The 14,883-nt window shown below is 34.5% G+C and overlaps 1 protein-coding gene and 1 pseudogene across 2 annotated transcripts in view; one reads left to right on the top strand and one right to left on the bottom strand.

Moving 5' to 3' along the window:
* The window catches only part of Chrna7 (cholinergic receptor nicotinic alpha 7 subunit), a 104,440-nt gene that overhangs the window by 15,542 nt on the left and 74,015 nt on the right, over positions 1-14,883 (bottom strand). The gene's annotated exons all lie outside the window — the stretch shown is intronic.
* Positions 2,051-2,180, top strand: LOC139704891 (U2 spliceosomal RNA; annotated as a pseudogene).

Here is a 14,883-nt window from a genome sequence, read left to right as displayed (position 1 = left end):
TTAAATAGTTTGAAATGGCATATGTGTGTGTGTGTGTATATATATATACATATATATATGTGTGTGTATATATATATATGTATATATATATACATATATATACATATATTTTTTTTTTCCTTGACTACCGGAAGACACAAGGCATCCATAGAGTTTTGAGGATGCCCAACCTGGTCCCTAGGTTTCCTCGAGTGCTGCCTTCCTCTGGCTGCCTTCATCCTCCTCCAGCCAGAGATGACCAGAGTGCCATCTTGGTGTAAAGAGACCTTTGAGTCTCACCAACAACCCCAAAGGGGACACTCACTGAGGGCAAATTTAACTCAGATACTCAGGATACAGGTTCTGTCCTTAGGGGAGCGGTCAGGAGGAAAGGCCCCTACACAGACTCTAGAGATGGGCAGAGATGCTACAAATTTCCGCCATGCTTCTAGAAGGGGACATGATCTTATCACATTCCTGGGGATAAAATTAAATGATGGAGGCTTCAGGAACTTCTGTTTCCCTAGACCATGGGTGAGAAAAACAGTATCTAAGTAGTGAGGCTAGAAAGGGGATTGGGGAAAAACTGAGGGTGGCTGTGCCAAATAGGGTTCAGGGGTCCAAGCCTTAGGGGATGACAAACAATTCTTTCAGATGCAGGGGAAGCATAAAGTGGGAGATTCCACAGGGCATAGGTGGATCATGTGGGTATGAACTTGGAACTCTCCCTTCTCCACATCCTTGGGGTCCCATGTAGTGCCTCACTGTATCTTGTATCTGCAAAGAGCTGCATGCCCTGGAATGAGATCCCTCTGATCCCAGTTTCAGGATAAACTCCTCAGCTTGCCCTGAAGCAATGAGCACCACCACTGAGCTTGAGAGGCTCAACCATAATCAAGAAAGGGAGAGTGTCTGGGCCAACCACAGAGAAGGAAGAAATGGACCACCAGAGAGAAAAAATTAAAATAAAAAACAGTGAAGCTCAGTCATCAAGAAGTACCAGCAAGTCCAAGTCCCAATGGAATATGTGTTCCACAGAATAAGAATGTGCATCCAGGAACAGATGAAGCTTTGAAAAAAAAATCCAGGTATACTGTACAAAGAGGATAACATATGTGGGTTCAGAATGACCCCCAACTAATGAAGTCTCAAGTGAAATCAGTCCCATCCCATCTGAGCATTTAATATCCTTGAAAGACTATGAGAAGGAACAGTAGACTAGATGAAAATGCTCTTATCTGAAAAAAAGTAAGACAGGAGGAAGGAGAAGCCCATATATTTCAGAAGACAATGGTTCTAAGGCACCATTTATTTTAGATTTCTAAAGAAAGGAAAAAAATCTGTAAAGTACATATTAAGACACAGGGTAAAGGCACTACTGATGCAAGGTAGGTCCCAATTTCAAGAGGGAAAACAAGTTTGCTTAAAACAGATGGATTTTGTTAGATGAATTTTATACATTTGTACCTATATCTATACACCCTGTCATAGACTATTCTGATTTAGTTCCATGTTTTCTTCTAAAACATTAAAGGTCTATGACCCATTGTATGGCCTATTACAGTCTGTGATGAAAAAGCTTGTGTAGAACCAAATTTTCATGGTCATTTCTAGCTGCTAGAAGTTCCAGGAGGTTATGTCTGGGTCATCAGTAGAAGGCTTCCAGAAGAATCCATTCAAGAAAGAAAATAAAACTGTATTTATCAGAAGCAGAAAGGGAATGGAGAGGAAGGAAATAGGGAGATTCCAAAAACATAAATTAGCAGATATGTTAGACGAAGGAGCCTAAAGACCTAATATACAACAAGAGGATTACTGTCTGTATTTGGGAGTCCTGCTAAATGTAGACTTTATCTGCCCTTGTTACAAAAGCAAACAAACTTAAGAAGAATGGGTAACTATGTGAGATGATGGGTATGTTCATTTGTTTCACTACAATAATTTTTACTATGCATGTTTATCTCACGATATCATGCTATATACCTTAAATATACACAGTGAAATTTATTTTGCAAAGGAGAATCCTTTCTTTATTAATTTACACGTTCAATTATCCATAACATTGATATATATCGCTTCTCGGCCTTTTGGCTAAGATCAAGTGTAGTATCATAACATTGATATTATTATAAAACAATTGGATATAACATTGGATGGATTATAACAATTTTCTAAATAGCATAGGGATATTGTCATCACATGTTTCAAGTTTCTGGGTTCTTTATTTTGTTCCTTGAGCTATATGCCTATTCCTGACCCAGTAAAATTCAACATCATATTAATTATTACAGAATTATTAAAGTGCTGGTATTTGGCAAGGCAAGTCCCTCAAACTGGTGCTTTTTCTTTGAAATTGCTTTAGCTATTCTTGACATTTTGCTCATTATTGTAAAGTTTAGGATCTGCTTGTCTAGTCCCACTAAGACACTGTTGAGACTTTTGGTGGAATCACATTAAATTTAACTTGGGAAAACTTGACAGTGTTATGTTACTGAGATTTTTGAGGCATATATTGATATAATTCAACATTTATATAAATCTTTCTTAGTATGTATTAATACTTTTTAATATGTACAGATATTAGACATAAAATTTGCTATATTACATTTTCCAGTTGTGTAATAGAAATACATTCAATAGAAATACATCAAAAATATTGATTTTGTTTTGTATCCAAAATATTTTGTCTAGTTTTGTGAGTTTTCTATATAAAAATAATATAGTCTATGGATGATAATCTAGTTTATTCCTAATTCTTAACTACTTATTGGTTGTTCTTTTTTTTTAAGTGATGACAAATGATATCCTTCCTTTGCTCCACACACAGTAGTCCCTCTTATCCAAGGGCATATATTCCAAGGCCCTGGGGGATGACTGAAACTATGGAGAGCACTAGCTCCTATATATGCTGTGCTTTTTACTGTAATTACACACCTATAATAAAGTTCAATTTATAAATTAGGCATAGTAAGATTATCACTAATTAATAATAAAATAGAACAATTTTAACAATGTATTGTAATAAAATTGTTTACTTCTGGAATTTTCTGTTTAACATTTTTGCATCACAGTTGACCATGGCAATTGAAACTGAGGAAAGTGAATCCAAAAGGACTGGTGTACAGAAACATTAATGTTTCAGCATTAACTGAGCTTTTGGTAAAGATCATGTGTCAATCTAGGTGAGTTTTATTCTAATACACAAATGGGTATTAAATAATATCAATTAATTTTTTTTTCTTCCAACTACCAGGATGATTGTTTTAGATTAAACTGTATTAGTAGATTTTTGAAAGTTAAACAAAACTAATTTTGTTAATATTTATTGTTAAAATTTGTTAGATTTAGTATGCTAGTATTTTAATTAATATTCATACATTTTTATGTTCATAAGTGTTATGCTAGGTGGGACTTCCCCTTAAAACCCACCTTTTTGAATTACTTTTTTTTTTTTTTTTTGGTACTGGAAATTGAACCCAGGGAAACTTAACCTCTGAGCCACATCCCCAGCCCTTTTTATATTTTTGTTTAGAGACAGGGTCTCACTAAGTTGCTTAGGGCCTCCGTAAATTGCTGAGGCTGGCTTTGAACATGCTATTTTCCAGCCTCAGCCTCCTGAGCAGCTGAAATTATATGCACGTACCACCATGCCCAGCTTGAATTTCTTTTCTAAAATATATCAAGAGAATAAAAAGACAAATCACAGCCTGAGAGAAAATATTTGCAAAAAAACATAACTTATAAATAATACGATAGGCAAAAAAAACTTTTAAAACTCAAAAATAAGAAAGCAAATAACTCAACTGAAAAACATGTTCAAGACCTTAACAGACATTTCATCAAAGAAAATATGCAAATGGCAATGAACATATGAAAATATGCTCCACATCCTGTCAGCAGGGAAATGCAGATAAAATAGCAATGAGATACCATTACACACCTATCAGAATGGCCCAAATCTAGAACAATGACAACACCAAATGCTAACAAGGATGTGGAACAACAGGAATCCCTCCACCCCTGACAATTCATTGTAAACTGGTACAGTCATTTGGGGAGACATTTTGGCAGTTTCTTACATAACTAATCTACTCTTATATTTGATTTGTGGAATTTACCCAAAGGAGCTGAAAATTTACATACACATAAAAAACTGCCCTGCAGATGTTTAAAGCAGCTTTATTCATAATTGCCAAAGCTTGGAAGCAACCAAGAAGCCCTTCAGTAGATGAGTGGATAAACTATGCTACATCCAGATATTAAAACATTTTCAATTCTAAAAAGAATTGAGTTGGCAAAAAATGTGGCTCAGTAGTAGAGCGCTTGCCTAGGCATGTGCAAGTTACTGGATACAATCCCCAGAGCTGCAAAAAAAAAAAAAAAAATTAGAATAAAACAAAATAAAATAAATAATAATGATAAAATTTAAAAATAAAGAGAAATAAAAAATGAGCTATCAGGCTATGAAAAAAGCAGAGGAAGCTTAAATCTATATTACATTTGAATTTATATTACATTACTAAATAAAAGAAGCCAAGTTGAAAAGGTAACAATACTGTATGATTCCAACAAATGACTTTATGGAAAACACAAAAACTATAGAGACAGTAGAAAGATCAGTGATGTTAGGAGTCAGTGAGAGGGACAGATGAATAGATTAAGCACAGAAGATTTGGGTGAATATTCTCCATAGGACACTATAATGTACAACACCAAGAGTGAAACTTAATGTAAAATATGGACTCTGGATGATAATGATGAATTAATGTATGTACAACACCAAGAGTGAAACTTAATATAAAACATGGACTCTGGATGATAATGATGAATTAATGCAAGTTCATCAAATGTGCCACTGGGTGGATGATGTTGATAACAGGGAAGTCAGTGGAGGCGGGGGGCAATGGGTATAAATGGAAACTCTATATTTGCCACTCAATTATACTGTAAACCTAAATTTGCTTTAACAATATAAATTTTTAAATCTTCATTTAATTTTTGGTCTATATTTCTATTTTGTTTGAAAGTATTAAATATTCTCTAAATTTCCAAAATTTATTGAGTCAAACTCCCATAATATTCTGTTTTAAGTGCTCATATTTATACCTAGTAATTTATACCTTTTATACCTAGTAAACACTTTCCTATGCCCTCTTACTTTGTTGTTAATTGCCTCCCAAGTTGTTATTAGTAGTTATTTAAAAAAATAAATAAATAAAACTTATCTTTTATCAATATGTATTTTATTTATCTTATTTAACAAATTTCTAGTTTTATCTTTATTCTTCCTTCTTTCCTCTTTGGATTTAAATGTTGTTTCTAACATCTTGTGATTGGCTAGTTAATTCACAAATTTCCTTTTTAAATTGTTTCTTATATATTTAAGGTTATGTATTTCTCTTTGTGTGCCTTTGAAAGGTCTTCAGTCCATCTCTTTACACATACTCCATACACATCAAAGGTGTTTTTTCTTTTTTAATTCACATTTAGATGTTTCATATTTCAGATATTTATTTTTAATAAATAATTTATAATTTATAATAAATAAAATAATTTATTTTTATTTATTTAATATTTATTTTTCCCTGTTTTTGTTTTCATCTCTTGTGTACATGTGATTTAGTTCCATTTAAATAGTCTATACTTCGATCTTTTTAAAAAACAAATTATTGTTAGGAAATACCTGCCTTTTAACAGATATTTTGTCTTGTTGACTATAATTTTTTAAAATAATAAAGACATTTACTTTATTATTTTTTTCTTTTTTTAAATTTGTTTTCATCAGTTACACTGACAGTACAATGACCTTGATATGTCATACATTTGAATCAGATGGGATATAATATCTCATTTTTCTGAGCATACAGGTTGCAGAATCACATTAGTCATGCATTCACTTATATACACACAGTAATAATAATGTCTGTTTCATTCTGCTATCCTTCCTATCTCCCCAACCCCTCCCCTCCCCTCCCATCACTTCTCTTTACCTTATCTAGGGTAATGCTATTCTTTTTTTTTCCCTCACATCTTCATACATGTATTTTGTATAACAATGAGGGTCTCCTTCCAACTATAATTTTTTTAAGACTGCTTTTTCTTTTTAGTTGTAGATAGACACAATATCTTTATTTATTTTTATATAGTGCTGAGGATTCAACCCAGTGCCTCACACATGCAAGGCAAGCTCTCTGCCACTGAGCCACAACCTTGGTCTGACTATAATGTTTTATTTCTACTATCTCATGTCGTGCTTTGGATTTTTCCTTCCTTTTCTGACATTTTCTTTATTTCTTCTCCCCTTAGTTTCTACCTGTTTAGAAGATAAATATATTCGTCTTATGGGCCTGTTGATTCTTCTTACATTTTTAACTTGCATATTCTACATAAAGCTGTTATCTGTGTGGTCTTTTAAGGCAACGTAAGTGCACCTGAATGTTTTACCTCCAAGTACTCTCCAAGAAACACGTTTCGTGCACTTATTTACAATATTTTAATCCCACTTGGTTTTTGTTTTTCTGGGGGTGTGGGTGGTACAGAACCCAGGGCCTGGCAAGGACTAAGCATATATTCTACCACGGAGCCACACCCCAGCCCTCCACTTTGCGTTCATACCCTAAATTCATCTTTATGATGTTATGCATTCCTGTTTGCATGTACCTAAATGTTTACCAATTGCTTTCCTACTGTTCCTTTTCATACCTTGATCCACTTTTATCTTCTGGTCATTTCTTTTATATGAGTACAGACTTTACACAGTAAGGTCCTTTAGTCTTTGTTTTCCTGAACGTACCTTGATTTTGCCCTCTGTGTAAAGAATTGTTTTGCTTGTAACAGAATTCGAGGCTGACAATTATTTTCAGTACTTTTAAGATGTTATTTCATTTTATTTTTGTTCTGGTGCCTATTGTTGCCTTTAAAAGGTCTGCAGTCTACCTAATTGCCATTCCTTCGTTAGCAAGCTGTCTTCTTTCTTTCATTATTTCCAGGATTTCCTTTGGCTTCAGGCATTCTAGTTTTTTGTTTCCACCCCCCCCCCCCCCCACAACATTTCTTGGGCTCCTTTTTTATTACACATTGTTTCCTCAGACTATGTCTCCTGAATCTGAGGATTTGTGTTTCTCATCAACATTATTAAATTCTCAGCCACTCTTTTGGAACATGGCTTCTGCAGAAAAAGCACCATATTTCAGTGGAAAACAATATTCTCTACAGGACACAGATTTAAATTATCGACGTTCACTGTTGTTGTTTTTTTTTTTAACGTAGCTCATTGATCTTAATTTTTTATTGATTCTTTTTAGTTATTATACATGACAGCCGATTATCTGAGCTATTTTGCAATGATTAGTAGATTGTTGGCAATAGACAGGTGTGAAAGCTGAGTTGTCATTAATAAGTAATGCTTTGACTTCCCGCCCACTGCAGATGAACAAGTTTTGTGTCCATTTCCAGGTCATCTCAAAATCCCCAAATGCCATATAAATTTGTACTGGTTTGGCTTTTCCACTGAACTGACTATAACATCTGCCTGGTTCCCTCATGTCATATGAGTTAATAAACTCTCTGACAGGTGTTCACTTTTATATCTGTGAGTTATCACTTTACCTGTTTTCTGAAAATAATCTTTTTAACCATTTTCCTACATTCTTTCTGTTATTGTCTTCAACATTACTAGACAATAGGTATGTGGAAATACCTCTTCCCCAAGTGAGAGGAACTCTCTTGATAAGAATTCGGCTTTCTAAACCTGCTTTCTCTGTGACCTTGGACACACTGCTTCAGTTGCCTTATCTGCAAATAATAATGGTACTTTCCCCAAAAGTTTATTCATATGTGTAAAGCATTTGGAATAGAACCCAGGATATAAAAACACAAAAGAAGTGTTAGATATCATATTCTTGCAACTACAATTTAACATTCTTTCCTATTTTCCATCTATGTAGTGTTCCTTCATTGACAGAAAATTGTATCTGTCAATTTAAATGATAATGTCTCATCTGACATCCTTAGCCTGCACTAGATTTTTAGATTTTGATGGCTATAATTCTCACCTCTATTAATCCTACTTGATTCTTTTCAAAACTATATTTTAAAGTTGTTTGTGTTTTTAGTTCTTAATTATGTTTAATTCTCTTTCTTCTGCTGTGTTTGTAGATGCCTGCTCAAATTCAAATGGATTCTTAAGAATGTTTTGTAATTTTTAACATACAGTTCATCTTCAGCAGTTTTTTAAAATTGAATCCTCGTCATATTTTCTATACTGCTTCATTCCTGATAAAGCCTTTGTATGTAACATTTTTGTAATATATAAGAAGGGATTAAAAGACACAGGCGCAGTCATGGAAAAATAGGCAAGGAAGGAGAAATGAGCAGAGCTCTGGGGCTCCCTCAAAGCTGCATGGCGTCCACTCCTGGCACTTATTGTAGCAGGGACCATTTTTAGGTTATAAAAATCTCATAACTCAAAGGCTAACTTGCATCCCCATAGCTTTAGTTTACTGGCTGGACAGACTAGAATGAAACTCTAATCCTTGTAAGGCCAGGGTTGCTACCTTTCCATAGTGATCCTGTGGACCTGGCTGGAGGACCTTCTCTCCAGATGCCCTGTGCTCCTTTCTAGCAGATTGCCTCAGAACCTTCCAGCTCAACCCAACCATTTCTAATGCTGGGTGGAGCTGGGCTTTCCCAGGTAGTATTGGCTATTAAAGACAAAACAAAACAAAACAAAAAAACAAACTTCAGATGCACCAGAGGGAACCCTTCACTCCACCTGTTACAAATCTATAAGGGAGATGTTGAGCTGACTCCTAGCACACCCTAACACAATCAAGTTCCTTCTCATCTTCCTGTGCTGCAGAGTAGACTTTTCTCCTCCTTTCCAACTTCTGACTGAGTCTGCTACCTTATGAGTCTTGACCTGCTCAGTTCTACCCTCCTTGTATGGATCCAGAAAGAAGAAGCACAGACTTTACTCCTGCCTTGGTGGGAAATTAGTTTTGTGACCCATGATGGTTCAGTGAATTCCCTAGCACTTAATGCTAGACTCTATCCTCCTGAGCCTGCCTGGGGCCTTGACATCCCTTGTATCACAGAGCTCTGTGTAGCCTGTGTAACTTGACAATGGGTTTATAAACTAAACATAATTAATTTCAATTCCTAAACTATGTGACCTATATTTGGCCCTGGGCCTGTGAGGAAAAGAAAAGAGAAAAAGCAGGAAAACTAAACATGTCTACCAGTGGACGAGAAGATGTTCTGACACTCATGTTCCTATGTATAAAGACTGTTCATTACATATGGAAATACATCTGTATCAGTCAAGGGTCACCTGAAAATATAAAGGCAAACATAACAATGTTGTACCATGACAGTTTGTCCTCCAGCGATAAACTTGACCTGATGTTAAGGTAATTTTATTCAGGGCCCCAAATTCATGCCTGAGGTTTGCTATAACTGACTGAAAACTGACCAGACTGATTTTTTTGTTTCCTTCCTTCCTTCCTTCCTCCCTCCCTCCCTCCCTCCTTTCCTTCCTTCCTTCCTTCCTTTCTTCCTTCCGTGCTAAGATTCGAACCCAAGGGCCTTGTTCTTGCTAGGCCAGCATTCCATCACTAAGATCCATCCCCAGAACAACTCCTTCCTCAAATTTTGAAACAGGGTCTCACTAAGTTGCTCAGGCTGGTCTCAAACTTGAGATCCTCCTTCATTAGTCTCCCAAGTAGCTAGGATTACAGACATGTGCTACCATGCCCAGTTCAGACTGATATTTCTAAAGAGAGTGTATTTCCTCTTACATCAAGTAAGGAAATTGACCAACATCAACCTGAATAAATATAAAATCCAAATAAATGAAGTGTTATGTTTTTATTAAAAAACCTACTTGCTATGACAGTATAAAAGAAATAAAATGATAAGGAGGTGGTAAGGTTAAAATGGTAAGGAAGAGTTGATAAAGATTAAATGGGGTTACAAGGGTGGGATTCTAAACTGCTATGATCGTGCCCTTATAAATAAATGGAAGAAAACAAAGCTGGATCTAATCTGTGTCCCTACCTGCTCTCTTGTGGGTGCAAGGAGCAAGCATTCCCTCTCCTTCCTTCCAAACCTTCTCTCATGAGGACACAATAGGAAGAAGGTTACCTGCAAACCAGGGCCCACACCAGGGAACCAAATCAGCCTGAACCTTGATTTTGGGATTCCCAGCCTCCAGGACTGTGAGGCTCTGTTATTTAAAGCCACCAAATCTGTTATTTTGTTACAGCAACCCAAGTTGACTAAAATACTTATTCTCATTAAGTTGAACAAAATATTGTGAAAATAAGGCATAAATAAACATATGAAAAATTGCAGAGAAGCAGGTGGAAGAGATAAGATGACATTAAAAATGAATGACATGGTGCTGAACTCCCTGGGTTTTCTATTTGTCTTACATATTCCCAACTGGGTCCTGAAGAAGGCTTCCCCCATAAATATAAACAGGAACACATAAAGTCCTAAGCAAAGCAAAAAGATCAGAAAAGGGGAAGCTGGACAAACAAATATTAGGTACACAATAGTTCTACCCCAATTAAACACCAAAGGAAAAAAAATGAGTGTGCTCACTAACCTCATCAACAAAGGCCCAGTGAAGACGATTTCTAACTTCCCCAGGTGAAAATAAGGTACCCTTTCCTATATCTGAACAAGGTGATGTGAGAAAAGGCCAAGGATTTGGGACTTAGCCTTGACTCATTAGTAACAAGTGCCATTTGCCATATTCACTAGAGGACACTTGTAAAGTCTGGACTTACACCCCCATCCAGAAGTAACAAGGTGCCCCTCTTTCTCCTAGGTGTCAACGGAAGCTATGCAGGAACCCTGGACCACTACCTCCACCTGACAATGTGGGTGTCATCCTCCATTGGTGCAGTGTCAGAAGAGGTGAGGTAGAGAAAAGAACAGTGAAAGAAGACAGAGGGTCTCATAAAATAATACTTAAAGTGCCAAAGATATAATTAAAATTAACTGTAAAGCCAAAATCCAGGAAAATCTCAAATGTAATTAAAAAAAGAAAAGGAGAAGATGACAAAACTGAGATGACACATGTTGGAATACTGGAATTCTCTGGCATAGCTTTCACAACCACCATTACAATAATGCTTCAGTAAGCAATGAGGAACATGCTCTGAAACAAAGAAAATAGTAGAACGTCTCAGTAAAGAAAAAGGAGATAGAAGGAAAAACCAAATGAAAAATTTGGAACTGAAAAATATAGCCAATGGGATTAGAAACACACAGGCTGGACTCAAGAACAGAGTAGAGACAACAAAGGAAAGACTCAGTGACTTGAAGATAGAATAGAAATAGAAATTATCCAATCTGAACAACAAAGGTGAAAGATATATATATATATATAACATATATATACATATATACACATGTATATATACATATATATAATATATATACATATATAATATATATATACATATATATATACACACACACATATACACACATATAATTTTATATAACATAAATATATGTGTGTGTGTGTGTGCGTGTGTGTGTGTGTGTGTGTGTGTATTTGTTTTTAAATGGGAAGAGAGCTTCTGGGACCTGTGGAACTATAACGAAAGATCTCATATTTGTGTCATGAGAGTCTCAGAGAAAGAGGAGAAAGAAGAGACTGCACTTATTCATAGAAATAATGGCGAAAGCTTTCTCAAACTTAGTAAAGGATATAAATCTCAAGAGCTAAGAAATTGAGTAAAACCCAAACAAAATATATTCAAAGAAATTCACGCCAATACTTATCCTAATTAAGCATCTCAAAACTAAACCTAAGAGAAACTCTAAAAGCAGCAAGAGAGAAATGATCCATAAAGGGATTTAAATTAAACTAAACAAAGTTCAGTAGAATGACAGTAGAGTTTTCATCAGAAACCATGGAGACCAGAAAGCAGAAGCATAACATTTTTTTAAGTGCTAAAAGCAAATACCTGTCAAGCAGAGGTCTATATCCAGTAAAAATATCCTTCATAAATAAGGAAGAAATGTCAAGACATTTTCCGATGAAGGAAAACTAAGAGAACTCATTATCAGCAGATTTCCTTGGAGAAAAAAAGTGCCTTAAGGAAGTTCTTGAAAGATAAAATAAAAGAGAAGGGAAGATAAAATGTCTATTCTTGAGCCAGATGTTGACACTAGTAGAACAACTATAATGCCTACAGCAACCTTGAAACAGTCAAACAAAGGGACACTCTCAAAAACAAATAAAAAAAGAACTCTAAACAAAATGTTCAAGTAAACCATAGGAAGACAGGGAAGAGGAAATCTGAGAAAAATATACACCCAGCAAATATGATTCAGAAAGAAAGCAAGAGTGACTATGCTATTATCAGATAAAGTAGACTTTAGAGCTAAGGAAATTAGAAGGACAGATGTAAATTTACATAATGATAAGAGCTCAATCCACCAAGAAGTCACAGCAATCAAAATTGCTTTCCCAAATGAGGAAGTTGCAAAATATGTGACGGAAATGAAAAAAAAAAAAAAAAAAAAGAAAGTAGACAAATTTACAATTATATTTGGAGACTTCAACACTCTTCTCTCAGAAATTGATGACAAGACAACTAGATAGAAATCCAGCAAGGATGTACAAGAACTTAACACACCATCAACCTGCAGGGTTTCACAAGCATTTAGACAAATGGCTACCAATAGCAGCAAAAAATACATTTTCATCTCACATTGCTCTAGAATAGAGTCCAAGACCGACCATGAGCCAAAAGACAAACCCCAATAAATTTAAAAGAAGTAAAACCATACAAAGTGTGGCATTTGCCTACAACAGAATCAAAGTAGACATGAATAAATAAGGTAACAGGAAACTCTCCAAATACTTGGAAACTAAGTGCCACATTTCTAAAGAATCTATGAGTAAAAAACGAAATCTCAAGAAAACTAAAAAAAAAGATTTTTGAAATTTCTTTGTAAAATATGGTTAATCTCAATTTTATCAACACTTTTGCATTAATTGAGATCTTATGCTATATTTAAATGCTATAGTAAATGATGATGGTTGAAATTTGAATATTAAATAAACTAGCATATTTTGTAAAAAAAAAAAAAAAGAAAACTAAAAAAAATACACTGAGCTTAATTAAAAACAAAAATACAAGGTATCAACATGTGTTGGATGTAGATAAAATCCTAAGAGGAACAGTATAATAGTAAATGCTCACATTAGAAAGAGCAAATGTTTCTAACTTGTAATCTATGCTTACTCTTTAAGAAACTGGAAAAAGAAGAAAAGTCTGTAATAAGTATAAGAAAGGAAAAAATAAATAGAAAAATATAGAGAAAAATCAATGAAGCAAAAATGTCCTTCCTTGAAAAGATCAATATAATTGAGAAATGAATATCAGGAATAAATCTGAATGTGTCATTATAGACTCCGTAGATATCAAGTGGCTGGTAAGGAAATGCTGCAAACAACTGTATATACATACGTTTAACAACTTAATAAAAATGCATTAATTCCTTGAAAAGTGAAAACTACTAACACCCAACCAAGAGATATGGCACAGCAAGCTGAGGACCCTGAAGGCAATTAAACTGAACTCATGATTCTCGAGACTCTTAAAAATGTAATCTCCAGATCCTGATGGTTTTGCTGAAAAATTCTAACATTTAAAGAATAATGAATATACATTCTACAACTCTTTCCCAGAAAACATAAAAGGAGGGAATCCTTGTAATACTAAGAAACTAGTAGTATTCTGATACCAAAACCAGAGATAGTACAAAAAGAAAAAAAAGGTTAAGATTAAAAACTGTAGCCCACAATCCTCATAAATACACATAAATATCTTAAGAAAATATGAACAAATACAATTCAGCAGTATATGTAAAGAATTTTACACATGACCCAATGTTTATTCACTGTGTTCAAAGCTGGTTCAATAACTGAAAATTTATCCATATACTCTACACCCTTTTCTTAAAGAGCTAAAGAAGAAAAGGCACATAATTATACCCATTTATGCAGTAAAAGTAAGTGACCATTTTCAGCATATACTCATAATAAAAACTCATAAAACTGTAATAAAAGGAAATCTCCTCAACCTAAAGAAAGAACTACTAAAAACTACAATGAGCATTATATTTAATGGTGAAAAAAAATGTTTTCCCCCTAAAATAGGAAAAGGATAAAGATGTCCACTTTCAATATAATACTTGAACTCTTCCTCGGGAAGTAAAGGAAATAAAAGAAATGAGTATCATAAAGAAATAAAACTGCCTCTATTGCCAGGTGACCTGATGGTCTATGTAGAAAATACCAAGGAATCCCCCCAAATCAAAAGCTTCTAAATTAATGAGTATGTGTATCAGGGTCAGAATATATAAAATTGACACACAAAAATTATCTATTTACATACAAGCAATAAACATGTGGGGACTGAACAAGGGAAACCAAAAATGAAACACTGAAATACAAATCTAATAAAACATGTATAGAAATTGTATGCCAAAAACTGCAAAATTCTAACTAAAAAATCATAGACAATTTAAATAAGACACATATCTTGATTACTGCCTGGAAGATATTATAGTAAGATGCCAACTTCTTCCAAAATGATCTCTAGGTTTCACAAATTTCCTATTAACACCCAGCTAGGATTTTGTAGACATAGAAATTTATAATAGACAGGAAAATGAACTAAAATAGCTAAAGCAATTTTTAAAAAGAAGAATGAAGTGGTAGGAAACACCCTACTCAATGTTAAGCTTTACTGAAGAGCTAAAGCAAACAAGATAAGCATAATATTGGAAGAGGGATAGAAATAAGATTAATAAAACAGAATAGAAAACCCAAGAGTAAACCCACACAAATATGCTCAACTAATCTTTGCAAAG

This window comes from Marmota flaviventris, chromosome 2 (genome assembly GCF_047511675.1).
Source record: "Marmota flaviventris isolate mMarFla1 chromosome 2, mMarFla1.hap1, whole genome shotgun sequence".
NCBI lineage: Eukaryota > Metazoa > Chordata > Mammalia > Rodentia > Sciuridae > Marmota > Marmota flaviventris.
Note: the sequence above shows the minus strand (reverse complement) of the source record. Positions and strands in the feature narration are given on the sequence as shown.